The 18489-nt window shown below is 42.7% G+C and overlaps 1 protein-coding gene across 3 annotated transcripts in view; it reads right to left on the bottom strand.

The window, feature by feature from the left end:
* Positions 1-14497, bottom strand: part of ttll10 (tubulin tyrosine ligase-like family, member 10) — a 33720-nt gene extending 19223 nt beyond the window's left edge. Inside the window, exons 1-2 of one of the 3 annotated variants that reach the window (XM_030117929.1) lie at positions 14382-14497; positions 14159-14244 (exon numbers count right to left, since the gene is read on the bottom strand). The gene's annotated coding sequence lies outside the window, so the exon portion shown is untranslated. Of the gene's footprint in view, positions 1-2426; positions 2778-14158; positions 14245-14381 lie in introns of those variants that run through there. The other 2 variants (XM_030117928.1, XM_030117927.1) reach the window with 2 other exon arrangements.
* Positions 14498-18489: the final 3992 nt, after the last annotated feature.

Below are 18489 nucleotides of genomic sequence, written 5' to 3' on the forward strand. Positions count from 1 at the left end.
AAAGTGAGTACGTTTTGGAGGGAGGGGGCCGAAAAGAAGAAAAAAAAAAAAAAAAAAAAAAAAAAAAAAGGAGGAAAAAGATCTTGAATTTCCAGCCCGCTGCCTGAGAACGCGCCGTCTTCCTCCCGGTCAGGCAGGCCCCATGAAATGAGAAAGCCAAGCAGACCTGCTCTCCCAGACTCTATTTAGTTAATCATCAGCATTATAAACCAGTGCTGCAGGCCCTCTGAGGAAGAAAAGAGGAAGACAGAGGGAGAAAGAGGAGAGGAGAAAAAAAAGATTAGCCCCAGAAAACTCAAGCAGGCAGAAACAAGCTGTGAAAACGACAGTACCTGATCGAAACGTCCCAAGTCACTGTCCTAACCAACCCCTGTGTCCTTGCAGACTGTCCTAAACCCGTCCGAACGCCTCCGCGTGGCTACACACTGCCGGGTTCGTCCCATTGTTGCGAGCAGCGCTGGGTGTAGTGGGAGGCTCGGCCGCTTAAGGCTACCCACGCTTTCTGCCTGTTGGAAGCGAGGCGTGATCAGGTAACTCTGCCCTCTCTGCTGGAATGCGACTCTGCTGTGAAGTGAACAACCCGATAGGTAAACTGGCCTGGCCCTTAATCAATAGTTGCCGTCTTTGTGTGAAAACAATGGCGGGGGAAACCCAAAACCTTATTTAACTCCAGACCTTATCTCAACGCCACCTAATTGGACCTTCAAGACCGGCGAGGAGCCGCGAGGTGACTGTGATATTTAAGGCCACGATACTGCTTATCATTCCATGAGCTGCTGGGGTCAGTTTTCTTTTTTTTATTTATTTAACATACATGAATACTTAGTGATAGAGTAGTTATACGTGTGTAAGCCCCTCCCACTTCTGGGTTCAGGGCCACCTCTCTTCCTTCATTTGAATATTTCCAATGGGGTACTAATATATTAAACAAATGTATCTGTCAAAGGAGATTTCAGTTCCCTTTAGTGTGTGTATGTCCTCGAGGCGCCTCCCCTCATTTGACTGTCTTGGGGATTAAACCAAAGTTGTGAATAATACAAATAAACTGACAGAGTAAACTGTCAGAGAAGCTAAATCTACACATGGGCCTCCCCTTTGATTCATTTCTATAGTTGAATTATAAAGTCGATTAAATGCTGAACTCTGTCAAAAAGAGGATTAGTGTAGATTTAATTTGAACCATTAAGATGTAAAGTGATAAAATTAAGACATGTTTTTAAAATACTGACTTTTTTTACTGGCTCTGGTGTCACTCAGCCTATTTTCAAACTCAGACCACAGCTTTACATCAGCCTCTTGTCCTACAAGCTGAGAAGAGCCGCACCGCTTATTCTGTTTAAAATAATAAAAGTCCACCTCTCCTCGTAGCCTCCCTGTGAGCAGATCTTATTCTGTACTTCCCGCCCGGTCGCTGCACACTGGCTGAGCGAGCAGCACTCGTGACTCGCAGCTATTCAGGTGTATGAAAGAAATGAACAAATGTTTCTCTTTCCACCAATCACAACCCTCCACCTCGCTCTGCAGTCGCCGCTGTACTGTACGCGCTGGTCGACATTTTCCCTCCATTTCCCCCCTCTCTGCTCCAGACTTTCACTGCGCTCAGCTGCTCAGAAATCCACCTCAAAGTCGTCCAGAAAGCCCGATAAAAGTGTTTCTCCCACCGGGTGGAAACCGTCCGCTCGGTTAAGTCCGTCTCTGCTCTCTGTGTCAACTTGAACCAAAAAGCGAGGAGGCAGGGAAAAAAATGGATGAGCAGACATTTTACGCCCAGCTCACATCCACTTAATAATGACAGTACGAGAAACAAGCAGACGGTTCGGTTAAATCTAGAAAAAGCCAGAAGAGAAAAGTGGAATTCAGCATGTAAAAGACGTATGGATTAAAATCTTGTTAAAAAAAAAAAAAAAAAAAAAAAAAAGTTAGACAAACTTTTTAAGAGATATCGTTAAGAGAACTGTGGTAAACTAACCGGGTAACGCTGTCTGGTTGTCGGTCTGTAAAGCGGTAGCATACTGTGACGATGTCGATCTGTCTTCGTAAAGCACATTTTACCGCTTTAAAAGAGAGACTCCGTCTCTGCCTTCATATCCTCTGACAACTCTGGCAGTTTGCCTTTACCTGCCCCGACTGGTCTGTCCAGTTTAGGAATGAGCGTTGGTCTCTATTGTTTCTTCTTCTTTCTTTCTGGTTAAATGGAGCCGGAATTTGATACAGGTTATTTTTTCGCTTCCCATCGAAACTGCCTGGGACCCTCCTATATCAGCACACAATCGCCGACGGGCTCGGTATCATGACCTAATTTGTTTGCACGTTTCCTGCTCCTAGCCGATCATACCAAACATCCTCAAAGTTTTAACCGCGCGGCAACAGGTCGCGACAGCAGCTCGAGTCTTAAAGATGGAGAACGAAGACAAAGAAGGGCTCACGTTTGTGAATTTACCCGGTCTTTTTCCCCCAGGTGCGGTCGCCGAGCCAGAAACCCAAGACAAGAGGCATCATTGTATGAGGGCTCTTGACGCCCCGTTGGCTGGTCTTCCTCTTTCCTGCCGCTGCTGAAGGACAGTCGACCTCTGGAGCGGCGATTAGGAAGAAAAAAAAAAAAAAAAGAATGCCGTCCTTTGCAGGTAGATGCAGGCGAAGAGTCGGAGGAAGAGCCAAACCCCGGAACAAAACCAACCAGTTCAAAGCGCGTCACTGATCTTCCTGCTGCCGGAGCAGAACTTGTTTTTTTTTTCCGTGAGCTCTTGTTGGCGGTGTTAGGTAGTTAAGCTCCCGAAGAAGACAGAGGCTGAATTTGTAAAGGGCTTGGTTTACATGTAGCCTGACCTCCCCTCCTCCTCTTTTCCCCACAGGTGTAATTTTCAGGTCGCAGCCAATCTTCTTAGCCTCTGGCGCTTGCAGGTGTGTCCCTCGCTCCGACTGTAGCCAATAACGGTCGAGACGAACCCCCCCCCCCCCCGCCGCCGTCCTCGTCTCCCACCCCACCGGTTTGCTAGCCTCCACCCTCCCCACATTGGCCCCCAGGTACCTTGTTGTGTTTTTTTATGATGTCAGCTCAAGCTTCTGTGGGAACGACCTCCGATGTTCCTATTACAACACGAACAACAGCTAAACCACCGCCATCGTTCTCAACGGCCAAACACACCCATCCAGTCTGACCAGAGACGACACACCAGAAAGTCCGGCACACTGCGAAGGCCAGTTTTTCACAATCATGCATATGTAACGTATTGCATAAACTTTTGCACGAGCTACAACCTGAAATACCTGCCCTTTGCTCTCATGACTTCCCTCTACTTCTCTTTGTGAACGCACACCTTTCCCCCCCCCCCCCACTAACAATAACCCGGCTGAGTTACAGCGAGAGCGACAGGTGAACAAAGTGCAGGTGAGTAAAACCAGAGAAAGACACACCGGCAGTTTGGGGTCAAACTGAGCTGGAGGGAGCAGCGGCGAGGGGCCCGGAGGGGCTCCCGGCCCCCCTGAAACCAAACGGGGGAGTCTAATCCAGAACCCGACTGCAGCTTGGCTGAATGTTGGGCAAGGCCGCCACTTTCTGTCTTGAGGTGTAATTGTCGGGATTAGTCTCTCAACAATGAGCACAATGCCAGAGCTGTATCCTGTTTCAGCAGAGGCGTGGTGCAGGTTGCAGCAGAACTACGCTGGCAAAGATGGAGGAGGGCGACTGTTTGAGTCTGTAAGCCATAAAACAGACAGACATCTGTGAAGTACTCACTTTAAACTCAATAAAATCATTCATTATCTACCAGTCAATTAGTTTTACATTTGAATTTGAAGAAAGTTGAGATAATAAGTCTCCGTGTTACGTCTGTATTCAAACTGTGAAGCGGATAATTTCCTCATTTAGGCTGTATTTAACACAAATCCTTTCAAAAAGTGAAGAGCCGTGTAGTACAAAGTCATAAAATTAAAAAAAGAGCCAGGGGACCTTTTCTTAAGTCAACATATTCAAAGTGTGCCTGACAGAAAACAACTTTAACAGAGTGAAACACTCAACATCAAGGAGCGAAAACCTCCTGATGCAACAAAACGCATTGAAAACTGCGAAATTGAAGATAGTTTTCTTGTGGGATCAGACCAGTTAATAGTAGAAAAGTGTAGCCTTAAGCAATAAAAGTTATCTAATGGCTCCTTTGTCTTTTCACACCATCAACCTTGAGTGAAGCTCAGCCTCTTCAAAGGAAGCAGTTAGTAAATGTTTCTACTGTGAAAGGTTTGCTTTGTTTGGGTCTTTCATTTGAATACCAAATGAGGTTTGGACTCCAGCACCGGGGGCCTGACCTGCACTTATTTGGGTACTGATGGCTATCTGGCCAGCCAGTCACGCAAGACAGGATGTTTAAGGGCATCCGTCAGCAGTGCTGATCCAACAACTCCAGACGCACCACAAACACACAGAGGCAAATAACATCTGCTTGCACACAAATTCTCAAACTCCAAAACCTGCAAAGAAAAAACTGACAAGACCTTCATGATACGTGAGGCCGAGAAAATGAAGACCATTCTTTGTTAAGCTAATGTTATATTTTTCATAAGGCGTTGATGGTGTAAAAGTATTTTCTGGATTATTTAGGAGTTCTTCTTCCGTTAAGTTTAATGCAGTTGCTCCAGCTGAACTGCTCTTGTACTTGATGTTTCCATAAACTTGCATCTTCTTGAAGATAAAAGACATTTGACCGACAACTGATAACTGATAAGTTCGCGCTCACAAATGCTCTAATCTTGTTTTCTTGTTTGACCTGTGATTTAAGGTTATTTCTTCCATAGCTTCCTTGACACAGCTTTCACTCTTGGTTTCATGTTTTTACTGACATCTGATAGCCTGACAGTCCTGGATTCTGGAGTCTGCACAGCGGAAGCAGCAGCAGAGCCACGTAGCTCAAAAGACAAGTAAAATCTTGCACGCTGCAAAGCTGCGAACATCTTTAGCCGTGCCATATCAAATAGTGGACAGATGGGACTGGATGATATTTAAGCATGTTTGCCAACAGAAGTCTGATAGCAGACCTGAGGACAAAGTCTGGATCCCTGCCACAAGAAAAGAAAAACAACCACTCATGTTTGTTTTATTTTATGTGCCGCTGCAGGACATGTCAATGAAGTCCTCTGGTATCCAAGGTGACCCAGTATCCTCCCTTCGATCACCAACGTGGCCAATAATACTGCTTTTATGGTGCTCAACAAATTGAAAACCTCAAAACACTCAAACCCTGACCTTTGAAGGCATGCTTATCAGTTTAAAAAATAAAAAAGGCTGTTGATCCCAAAACATGTGCATCAATTATAAATGAATTATAAATCATACTTAAGCTCTGTGTGATCCCAAGTGTAATGATTCAAAGGCACAGCTCAGTGTTTATATCATATTATTACCCAGTTTCAAAGGTTACACCATTGATGTGCAGATATGTAACATGGTCTGCAATTAGAGACAATATCTGACCACAAGGAACCAAAAAGTCACTTTAGTTGTCCTTTTGAGCAACTTTTCAGTCTTCAGATCAGTATCTTCCTAATATTAGTTGGTGTAAACAAGGAATTGACTGATCTCAGCTGGTTTTCTTCAATTAACTCAGCTAAATGGTAAACTGACGTTAACCGTTACAGGCCACATTACCGCTTCAGTAGTCTCACCGGTCCGTCACATCCACCCATTCACTCTCCTAATCATTTACAGACCCTCATACCATTGGAAGCAATTTGGAGTTTGGTGCTTTTTGAAGCGTGATCAGGGCAAAATGCAACATCGAGCAGACAACTGAACAAAACTCCACAAAAAAGAAACCAAAAAACAAAAAAAACTGAGAGCCCTGAAAAGACGTTGGCTGAACAACATGCACAGCTTCAAGTTCTGATGTTGATATAACTGAAGTTGTAGTTGCTTTGTGCCTACTGCTCATTTTCCTCATGGTACAACTACATAGCTTGTTGATTAAACTTAGGCCCTGTTTAAATGAAAACGTTTCAAGAGAAAACTCATCAATTCTGCATTTTAGTTTACATAACAGCATTCAGAAAATGATGTCTGTCTACGCAGCAACAGCACAAACACTGAAAACAATGCAGTTTTTTTTTTAAAAAGTTCCGCCTTGGGAGTCACTTCAAAAAGGTTGCATTTTCATTATCTCAACACAGCTGTTGTGTTGACAGACACCCAGAACACAATACAAGTTTTGTGTTTTCATTTGAAATTGTTGACGTGTGAACATCTCCAACTAGTCCCAACAGGTTGTCTCCACACTCTGCCTTCATGTCATTAATGTGACTTCTTCTCTCAACTACCATTCCTCCACTGCAGTGACTCCCCAGTATGAAGCACATCAGATGCATCCTCTTTGCTGTTCCGGTTCCTCCATAACTGTTCCACTGAAAACCCCCAAACCTCTGCCCTACATGCAACCACGTCCATCCTGGTGTGTGAAATGTGCAAACCTTGTTCAAGTAATCTCTATCAATACTTAACAGAATCTAACAGAACACTTGAAAACCAAGACCTTAATCTCACTGAGATCCATATACCTTGCGATTCCTTGAAAACAGAAGAATCTTAAGAAAATACACTATTTACTGAAAAATCTCACTTGGAATTGTATAGAAACTGTACTTTGTGTAGCTCACTATCTTGCTGTAAAAAAACGTGACACATACTCCCAGCAATATTTGGTCAGTTTTCATGTTTGTTGCTTGTTAAAGCTTGAAGCACCTGGGACTTTCTCAAAACAATTGCGCAAATTTTATTGGTCGAAAGAAAAGGGAATTGTTGATCAAATAAACATTTGGTTCCTGTGCAGCTGAACGTCACACATTATAAAAGAAGAGGCTGGATCACCATCAGACTGAAACACTAAAGCCAACAGCTCATTTTAACTCACAGTTCCGAGTTTTCACAAAATGACAAATTTCATGAGAAAGAGTATCAAGTGCCTCACTTGTGAAGTCCTGCGAATATTTTGTAACATTTGGAAAATTTCAGGGATTCCCTCCGTCAGCCCAGTGACGTAGGAGCTGAAGGAGCTCATTGTTCACCTCTTCTAAAACACCAGCAATACCAACTTAACTGGAAGTAGATTTAACTGCTACAGAGAGAACAATAGAAAGCACTGGAAGCAGCTCAGCTTCAGCTTCTCAATGGACTCAAACCTCTTTACCTGAAAAAAATTAAGCAGCATCTACTCGAGTGTTTGAGTTGTTTTCATCTGACTGTGTGAAACTTTAAAGGTTCCATTACTCAAACCTTCAAAGATCTGCCAAACCGCTTATTGGAACAAAAAAAGGAGTTAAATCAATTTTACTGCAAATTTTCCAAATTTCTCCAACTCATACCGGACGTGCTGTGGTGAAAACTGCTTTGTCAAGTTTTTTTTTTTATTACTATTTCTGTAAAATCTAATCTTTTCTGCAGTTAAAACACGGCAGTCTGAATTCTGAATTGTTAGGTTACTAAAGAGCCTGAATATCCCAAAAACCAACACACTTTCCCTTCACTCTCAATTGAATTTATTTAAAATCTCCCAAAGCACACGCGTGTCACTACAGCTACTACTACTACTGCTATTATATATAATAATGCATAATCCAAACATCAGTATTTGTTGTGTGCTGCACAGCAAAGACTTCTAACTTCTTCATGCTTGTTGATGCGAGTGCTTTGTGAAATATTTGTCAGATGACGCACTGCTGCATTGTTTGCACGTATAATAGTGACAACCGAAGCAGGCCTGAACCCAGATTTGCACATGAAACTCTGCCGGATCAAGGCGTGAAGCTATGATGTAATGAAAAAACAAAGCACACAGTAATAAAGCTTCACGAGATGTTTGTCTTGTAGTAAACGGACACCTTGTTCTGTAAACCCGGCAGGCCATGACACTGATCTTGAACACTACACTACACTGTGTCTTATAAGATATTCATCAGGTATGAATAATAAATCACACAGTTTTTTTTTTTCCACGGTGCCTCAAAAGTCACAGACGATGTGAAGCTGTTTGTTCTCATCGGTTTCCCAGGTCGGAGGCCTCATCGCTCAATATGCAGCATCTGTCTGCTCCGTGGTTTCTGTTGTTTTATCCACCTGTCTCCGTGTGCTGCCCCTCTGCTCAGGTGACTGTGGGATAATTACAGAGATTTACATTGTCTTTGAGGAAATTGGAGGACTTAACCCAGGTGTGATGTTTAAAGGCCCCTCATTAAGTCGATCAGCACTCAGCTGCTGATTTCTGGCGAGTCTCTCACCAATTAGCTCCCTGTCAACCTGGGAGGCAGAGCCATCAAACACTCAACTGAAATATTCTGAATTTTTCAAGGAGCTTGACTTTTTATGCACTCTAAATTTCACAAAGAGCCCGTCTCTGTGTCTGGCTGTGCGAGGAGGAATAAGCCCGGTCTTCTTTTCACAGCGACGGAGAATCATCGAGGGAGCAGCGTTGCACACAAGCGGTCTGGCAGCCGCGGCCGTGCTCCGACTTGCCGCCTGCCACCAGCAGAGCGTAATTGGCCCCGGAGGACTGAGGGCGGGATGGTTAGCGCGGATGGCGCGGTCGCATCCCATAATCTCCGATGGGGCGCGTTGCTATTGGGAAGCGGAGCGAGCCGGGTCAATTATTACCAGATCTTTATTCCACAACACACCTGTTTGGCTCATCTGCTGGTTTACAGCCAACTGTTGTTGTGATTAATCTGGCAAAGGCAAACAGAACACTTTAACCATCCTCATATCGCAGAAGGGCACGAGTGTTTGAAATAGCTGTTATTCTCAATGTCTTTGAATTTTGGTGATTTTTAGGAATTGGGTGTGATTTGCAAGAAAATACAAAGATTGTGCAATTTAAACCAACATATTTTGAACAATTTTAAACAAAAAATGTCTTCGCTCCTATAGCAATAACCCAAAAAGAACAAACTGCTGATTCACAGACTGGCCGTGTGTGTGATTCTATATATAGCATATTTATAACAACTTAAAGCAGTTCATTGTTGGTTTATTGTTTCAGATTATTGCACAGTAGAATAATTTGTCTCGAGGCCGCAGGGTGAACAACTTCCAGTAGAAAAACGTTCTACAATAGTTGATGATTTTAACTGGAGCCATAAAGTTAAAGGTCAAGGTCATTTTCACTGCGCCAGCAGGTTGAACTGAGACCCAAAGTGTCTGAAAGTACTTGTCAGTTAAGTTCAGTGTCTCCTCTCGTTTTCCAAACCTGTGTGCGCACACACACACACACACACACACACACACTCTCACACAAACGGCCAAGTCATGCACAAACACGCATGCACGCACGCACACCGGAGCGGGACCCTTGTTGCCTGTCAAACACACCTGCGGAGCTGCAGGACGGTTCGAGTTTCACTCATTCACAGGCGAGACGTTGAGGTTTGTTTAGGAAATGAGTGTAAATGCTGACCTCAAGGTCGCCGCTCTTTGTGCCCTCCTTTAAATGGCGCGTCGGCCTCGCCTTCCTCACGGCCCGATTCGGCATTGTCAAGCTTTTAAAGGGTGTGTGTGTGTGTGTGTGTGTGTTTGGCTTGGGGGCATTATGATGTGCCATGATAGCGTAGCATCACCAAACACACCTGCCCGTTTCTTCCAAAAGACTGTCTGTTTGGCTGCTGTAATTAGCTCACTGTGTGATGTATTTACAGAGGTATTAGCATGAAAGCAACCTTTTTTTTTTTTTATTATTATAGGGAGAGTTCAGTGAATGTACGTAAAATCTCCATCAAGACAGAAAAAAAATATAGATGGCACTAAGGAAAACTGAGCGGCTGTTAGGCGAGCCCTTCGAGACGTCGAGGCACGCTCAGAGGAGACACAGCAGGTTACCCATCTCCTCAACAGTCCACAGCTCCGACTTTACAGCTTTTGAACAAGCTCAAACGCTGTATTGACTCAGTCTATAAAATTTCCATAGTAAAAAGAAAAAAAGATTTACATACAAATGACTAACTGCTGACTTTAAATGGGACCGAGTGAGTAAATAAAGTGTTTTCTAACAACTGCAGCCGTTCAGCAGGATGTCACCAGGAAGTCAACGTTCCCTGGAGTTAAATCAGGAACTCAATGTCATTCTTGCGAAATGTTATTTAAATTTGCACTCCGTCAGAAAAAAAAAAAAAAAACTGTGACCCGTAGATAGAATCTAAAGACAAATGAGAAAACTGTTGGGTTAAGAGATTTAATGATTGCTTATGATGAGAAAGACTTTGGAATAATGATAAACTATTGTTGGCCTCCAGCCATACAACTGACGGAAGACTCTCTGCACTAAGTAAATCAACATTCTGAAAAAAAAGCGTCTCCATATTGACACAACTGTACTTCCAGTCTGGAAACAGCCGAAGCCTCATGGAGACAAACAGGCGGAGTTCATTAAAGTTCAACCTCTGAAGCTGAAATGAGTCCTAAAGATAATATAAGAAACAATATCTGCATTTTAGAATTATGATGGGAAGAGGTGAGGAATATTAAAAGCCATGAGAGAAAAGTGAGGTTCAAGAAGAGGAAACTGATTTGGCCTGTCTCAGAATTTCACACAGGAAAAGTTCAGTCACCATTATTGACAACTGAGGATGAAAAGAAAATTATTCAATGATTTTTTTTCAGCACACAGGTTCATAAGAGGATCAAAATTCTCCCAGATCCTGATTACTTGATCACTTAATATCCTAAAATCACCTCTAAAGCCCAAGTCGAGCTTTTGCAGACACACAAAAGGTACAAATCTAAACCTCAACGATCAAATAATAATGAAATCATCAGCAAAAACAGAATATTGAGATATTTCAATCGAATACAAAAAGCATTTTGCAAAGCTGCATACTGATGTTCTTCACACTCTAGTCCCACACAGAGTGTCCTGTTTCTGTGTGGAGTTTGCATATTCTTCTTGTGCATGCATGTAGATCAACTTATTTTACTTTTCTCCAATGATAAAACAAAAAAACATACATCTCAGGTTAAACGGTGGCTCTAATTTGCCCATGTGTGAATGAGTGTGTGTGACTGTCCCTTGATAGACCTGTCAGGAGTGGATCTGCCTTCACACACAGTCAGCTGGGATCTGCTGTATCTCCCTTTACTCCATCTCCTGTGTGTGACGGCTTTAGTGGAGGACTTTATTTCCATCCACTCATCCATTCGTGATCGTGTCCTGTTCAGACCCAGAGCAGCTCTGCTGTCAGCCCACGATGCAAAACCACTGGAACGCCACACGAACTTTGAAATTCAAATTCTAAATCAAACACCTCATTATAAAAACTAACACTGTTTACACTCTCCTGCATCAATAATCACATACGAGATATGTCGAATGGCGAGTATTGTTACTGTTATATATTTATTTTGTTTGAGGATAGTAAGCGTTTTCCCTCAGGCTAAATATATGTAGGATTTGTGGAATAGTTAAAGCTGTGAATGTTTTCTTCAGCATAATTTTACTGCTTTTAGATGAATGTTTATGTTCAGGTAATCTAAAACATCAAGCAATTCCAAATGCTTTCCATTATAAATAACTAAAATATGTCTTTATATGTGATTTATTGATTAATGTTACTGTTATTAGCATTCTTCTTTATGCCCTTTGAGCTACAGGTGGCTCTTTCTGACTGATCTGAACCGTTGACATGAACAGTCCACTTCCCGGGTGCTGGGCCGATCGCTGCCTCCGAGCGTATCATGCGGTCCGACCGCAGGGTAACAGCAGGTCGTGCTAATGATGCAAGACGTGTTTGTGATGTGGAGGCTCCCAGCGGGGGCCGGGTTGAGAAGAAGACGCCATCAGGAACCCACCCTCTGGGAGCAGTTACCAAGAAACGCAGCCTCCTCCACCCAGCGCCTTCCCCTCACTTCCTCTCACATGTGCGATGCTTTTGTCAGGCAAAAACAAATCACACAAAGAAACAGACAGTGATACGACTAAGGTATAAGCTTGGTAAAGACGCAAGTATTTAATTCTATATTTCTCAGTGAATAACACCGCATCATTTTAATAAAAACGGTCAGCATATCTCAGTAACCTTTCACCCTTATTTTTCTCTCCAACTTGGTCTTAATAAAACGCAGATGAGGTCCTCTCACATCAAGCAGTGCGAAAACAGGAAAGAAATCAAGTGAATACTTCCAACTAATTATCAATCTGTATTTAACAGCTATTTTCCATCAACAGGGTGAGCAGGAATCATCCACAAAATCTGGAAATATTTCCTCATTCCAGTGAACATGAGCTTTCCTGGGTGCAAATAAAGTTACAAAAAGTTACAGAACAAAATATTCTACCTGTAACTTATTTATTACTTCAGTTTCTCCTATTGGGGCAGTCTCAGATTTGAGTCCTAACAGTGGTGTTTCTTTTTTTTCCCAAATTCAAGACAACAACCATCCATCAGATCAAGGTGAGATGTAGTGATGCTAGAATATGTAAAATGCTTTCAAGGTGGTGGAAAGAAAAAAATAGAGTTTAGAGCACAAAGTCAATTCACAGATTGGAAGCACAAAATAAAGATCATGAGATCTAAATTAAAGAGCTGCTGAGGCCATGAAATACACTGCAGGTCTCACCATCAACAATATATCGTTCGCTTTTCTCACTTTCTTCTGTACGTCCACATTTATTGCTCAACAACAGGTTACACTGCATTTCTCTGTACGTAACGTTCCACAACCCTAATCTAGATGGAGAGGTTAAGAAATAAGGACTGAACATGTAACTCTGTTAGACTGTAACATATCTGCACACCTACACACATAAAACCCTCACAAGCCTCGTTTTTCTCATCACCGTCTCGTGGTGTAAGGTACTGTTGAGAAACGTTGAATCGGGACGCAATTAAGTGAGATTTATGGCTCATAGAAAAAGACCGATCTTTGTAATCTTGGCAGCCGGGGCCAAAACATACATCTGACCTCAGCAGTGAGGAGGCGGGGGGGGGCGTAGATAGACACTGAACCATCCCGTCCAAAAAAAACTAACAAAAAAAAAACCCCATATGAGAGACACCAGAAGTTTAGAAGTAGGTTATTACTGAAATGATAGTTACCAAGGTTTTTTCTTTAGAGGTGTAGGTGTGTGAGCGTGCTGTACATCTTATCTATGCCGGTAAACTAAATGACTTTGGTTACATCTGCAGCCTTTGTTCCTCATATGTGCGGCACTCGGATGAAAGGGACTGTTGAGCAGACACGGTTAGAGGAAGCTTAATTTTCACAGCGCTGTGCATCTGCGTACTGAAATCTCACGTTTTACAGAGTGGAACAAGAAGAGGGGAAAACTACCCAGCTGAACTTTCAACGAGCAACGTGACGTACAGTCAGGATTAACTGGAAAATGATTCAAGTTTGTTCGAGGGAAAAGTGGCACGGTTGACCTCAGTGAACTGAAATGGAAAAAAACCCACATAAGCTTTGACCCAGTGTCAATTCAAGCACCTCTCTGAGTAAGTAAATGATCTGCACATTTCATTCTGTTGTATGAATCAGGAGGAAATGAGTATCAAAGTCCACAGGCCTAAACATTATCTCACAAAACCGCCCCGCTACACATTAACACACATCCAGCACAATGGCTCCAGCGCTCAGCCAGCGTTTTACAGCCCTCCTCACACACCCTTTTTGATTTGGGCGCCGCTCTGTCAACATTGCAGTTTCCAGACGCTAAGCTTGGAAATTCACGTCAGCCAATCGGAGAGGGGCAGGTAGACGGAGCGCTCTCCGCCGGGAGCCTATGGGAGAGCCGGCGCCATGGAGACCGGCCGTTCGCCGCCGCGACGCCTGAGGAAGTGTTGAGCTGCAGGTAAATGCTGGATTTTGTAAAGCAGAGTGAATACACCGATTCAGCGTGATGCTGCTGTGTTTACGGCCGCTGCAGCGCCTTTTATAGAGCCTCTAAATCAACGTTCTGAAATGTGGACATAAAGACATGCAAAGACAACTGTAACTTACACATCTCCGATTCACCTCCACCTCAAAGTGAATTTTTTAAGGATTAAATATGAGCGCTCTTTACCAACAGAAGCACCAGTCTATGAATCTCCCATGAGGCAAACCTCCCTCTTGTCTTTTCTCCCATCCTATTTCCAGCTAATGACACTCAGACAGAACATGTGGCAACATCTGCAGCGCTAACCCCAGCTGACCTACCTCATGACGACCGTGACCTCTGGCCCGGAAGATCTGGCACAGTCTCTCCGTCTCCTTATGGAACCTGCTGCCTCAGCGCCTATCTCCTGTGGAAATCCAGCGCGCCGCTCATTCGGGGCTCTCGGGCCGACTGTGTTTAGATGTGGACTCGGGGAAGAGCAGGGAAAAGATGCTGGGCAGCTGTGATGTGTGTTGAGAGGAATGCACCGGTGTTATCACTCACCGAGTTATGCAAGAACCGCTCGGTGGAAACCTTTGCCTGGTACAGTATTGGGCCTCAGCCTCCTCGTGCACGGGCCACACACACACACACACACAAACACACACATACACACACATGAACAGAGAGAGGGAGAGAAAGAGGGAGTGAAAGAGGGAGCCGGAGAGAGATTCTGCCCCGAAGATTTCTCCTAATTACGCTCAGTGGCTGGAGGCGGCTGGGCAGACCGCCTCGGTTATCTCAAGACGTCCACCCAAGATCCCACTGTCTTCTCCCAAATATATCGGACTATTTTTAGCTCCCAGGAGGAGCGCTTCACCCAAAGAGGGCACGGGGTGTTCAGGAGGCTACGGGCCTGTTTAGGTGCAACTTTTTTTTTTTTTTATCCAAATCCAAAAGAAACTTCCCTTTGAAGTTTTAATACCGTTTTGATCCACTGCAGATGAACTCGTCTGCTTAGTGAAGCACTTAGAAGACGCCTCAGATTTCCTTCATCAGTTGATTAAATGAAGATATTCATTTAGAGGTCATAAACCCACTTGTGACTGTGAGTTAAAAAGTCGATGACATAATATCTCTGGCTCAGTTTTGGATTTTTAAACTTCTCTTTAATGGTTCACGTCCAAATGTTTTCATACCGATTTTCTTAGGTTCCTTTTTTATTATTTTTTTTCTGTACAATTCAAGGTGACTTTGAGAAACCTGGACCTTCAGTTGACAAATGAATTGTTAAAAATTCACAGAATAATAGTGAAAAATCACTGAAATGTGTTCAACATCCAGCGATCTTCTCCCAGGACTGCCGAGTGCTTCATCACACTAGTCGTTTGTCCATCTCTACGTTTCGGTGAATTTCACAAAGGTCAGATGATATATGATCATTTCAAATTAACCAACATTATTAAATCTGCAACAATAGTGTTTCTCAGCACTTTTGCAGCAAATACGAAAAAGAGTTTTGAAGAAAACACCGAAAGAAACTTTAAAACATCAAATCTCTATTCTAACATTTTCATGAAGCTATGTTGTCCATTATTCATTTGAATCTAATTTATCACATTTTAGCAAGATCTGACAATAAAGAACAAAGAAAAATGTGTTGCTTTTTTTTTCTTCCTATTCAGCATTTTTGTTGCAATGGAATGCCATTTTAAAGTTTTATGCAGGCAGCCGTCACCACCGCTGCCTTGAAATGGAAAACAAGGTGAAAAACAGTCCTGCATCCGACCGAGCTGCAGGTTCGTTCCCTTCTCTCTCTGAAACCTCCGGGCTGAATGGAGTGTGGTAACAGCCCACAGCCTCGGGCCTCACAGATGAATGGAATGACAGTGAGGTGAGGAAGAGTGGTATCAGATGAACACATGAAAGAGGGAGGTCGCTGGATTTAAGGCTTTTTGTCTTTGGACGTTCAAAGGAGACAGCTGTCGACTGCACAAGGCACAGCTCTATTCATTTTGGTGGGGGGGGGGGGGGCACACAGACAGACCACGCCAACACACACACACACACTTCAAAGGGAGATGTGTACATGAGTGTGTGTCTGACTCTTCCAATATTTATGCTGTTATCATTTAACAATGTTTTATTCGTGGTGTAAATGTACAAACATCCACGCATCATTGTGTTTACTCACAGGGCTTCCACTCTGTTGTTAGTTTACTGGAGCTGAATCCTGGGACTGAACCGGCTCCGACACTTGGAAGGAAGCATCCAAACCTGGGAAATACCCATGTTTGCTGTCTTGCCAATCATAAAACGTGTCTTAGCATTCAGAACAGCAATCACGGCAGGCTAGCTTAGCTTCACTAAACGACAGGAAACGTCTAATATCTTGATAAGCTGGAGAATAAAAATGGGAGATTATAGTTTTAGAGGTTATAAGTCAGACCTGCAGTATTTTCTATCAGTAACTTTCATGTGCTGTTCGCACATTCTCAGTGTGGAAGTATTAAAACAGCGTGCACGTTGTTGTGTCTGCATTATTATCAGACTGCGTAAATGACATTTTACCAGCTGGTTAATGAAGCAGATTCCATTATTAAACTACAGTTTAGCAGCATCACTGCTGATGTGTGCATAGTTGAGTATTCTGGATCTAATCATAACTTAACTAAATCTAAATAATTAATGTTGGAGTTTGTTTGAACAACTCAGCAGCCAATGAGGCTTTGACTTATTGAGTGACGGTTCTCAATCAATTTCTTAAGTGGGAATTTATTTCAGTGATTATTTACGGCTGAATTTAGATGATTTAAGGTAACAGAGATTTACTGAGTGAAGGCAAAAAATACCTCTGCTGCGGTCTGGTGAGGAGCTGGAATCATGACCAGACTGCACTATACCCCAGAAACAGTTTTGATTGCTTGAAGAGTTACATTTCACAATAATATTTCTGTCAGTCTTCATTTTTCTGATCAGTTAAATCAGTTCTATGATGGTTAAACTATCAGAATATTTGATCTAAAGAAACTGTACGTAGTGCGGACTTTAAAAGAATCAGCTGAAATGCAGTATGACTAAGCAAATGGGAAAGGCAAATGAGTCAGAATATGAGATGAATATGAGATGTATGACGCATTAAAGCAGCCAGGAACTTGAATTTCACAACATTTATGCGGCATGGCCATTTCCAGCAGAACCGCTTTATAGCCGCTTTTAAAATCAAGAGCAGAGAAAATCAATGCCTTCATCAGAACCATGAAGGAATCTGGATCTGTTGTAGGTTTTTTTAAAAGAAATAAAACGTAATGTCACATTATATTTATGCGTATTTGCTGTTTCACAAGTACTTTGTGCATGTTCAGCATCATAACTGTTGCAGTGAAGCTAAACATGTCAGGTCTTCACTGGAGAGACGGAGTGCGATCAGTTAAAAAGACATTCTGAACCGGAAATCTACTCTAACAGTGCATGATGGGCATTGCTTCAGTCTATGATTCATTTTTAAACAGTGGAAGGGAATCAAAAGTCCATCTTTATACAGCCCGAGTTCAAGCTTTGACGTCATAAATTACTGCGGTTTTATTATTTTTTTTATAGATCACAAGTCGCAGGTTTATTTCGGGTCATAATGAGCCATGATACAGTCTTTAGTGTAATCATTACAGAACTTCCGTTTGCTCGAATGCTCTACGTCACACAAGTATAAATACTACACAGATTCATTGATCCACTTTTTAAGCTGTCTACTATAAAAAAAAAAAAAAAAAAAAACCCTCCAATTTTGCCATCAGACAAGTGGTGAAGACTAAGGTGAAACTACAACATCCCCCTTAGAAAGGCACAGTGTGGCTTTACTTTGATTTCTGTGTCTTAATCCAGACTCGGAAGAAATAACTGGAGTTACAAAGAGATGCAGTTGATGGATCACAACGTGCACAGTGGTAATCATCAATACACAGGACAATTTTGCTCTCAAAGCCCCAAACATGATGTACTTCGATGAATTTCAGTCCTGATTAAGGTTGAAAACTAAACTACAACTATTCCATTTCATCTGGTGGAGTCACAAATTCTCTGACACAAAAAGTCAAGTATTTCCTTTGCATGAAGGCCTTTTCCTGCAGCCTCGGTTGCGTCGCTACTGAATCTCTTCAGTTTATATTTGCATGAAAGGCAAATGAGTCAGAAAACTCATGTTTGCACGCACAGCTGTGGCACCTGAGCAGACAACGCATTCAGTTCTGACAGCAGCGATGTGGATGTTTTTCTGAATCTTTCTTCCACTCAGTGCTTCAGCATCAATCACACACTGTAACACACTGCTACTGTCACACACACCATTTATTAAGCTACCAAAACTTTATTTGTTGCGGCAAGAATCAGAAGAGGTTAAATTATTAATATAGCAACAATTTAACACTTCTTCAGCTTACACGTGCAGTAAATGGATATTCTGTCTGATGGGCACATACTTCTGCCGAAAGACTATTTTCCTATGCAAATAACTTTGCATTGGCCTAATGGCAGCAGTACCGGCTGCAGCAGAGCCTGCTCGGGCTTCTTCCTGACCTCTTTTGTACAAAATCAAACCACGATGCAAAACTGACTCCAGAAGCAGAAACAGCCATGGCAGTGCTTTTCCTCTACCGCGCTTCTCTTTTTGAAGAAC

Source organism: Salarias fasciatus, chromosome 20 (genome assembly GCF_902148845.1).
Source record: "Salarias fasciatus chromosome 20, fSalaFa1.1, whole genome shotgun sequence".
NCBI classification, from domain to species: Eukaryota; Metazoa; Chordata; class Actinopteri; order Blenniiformes; family Blenniidae; genus Salarias; species Salarias fasciatus.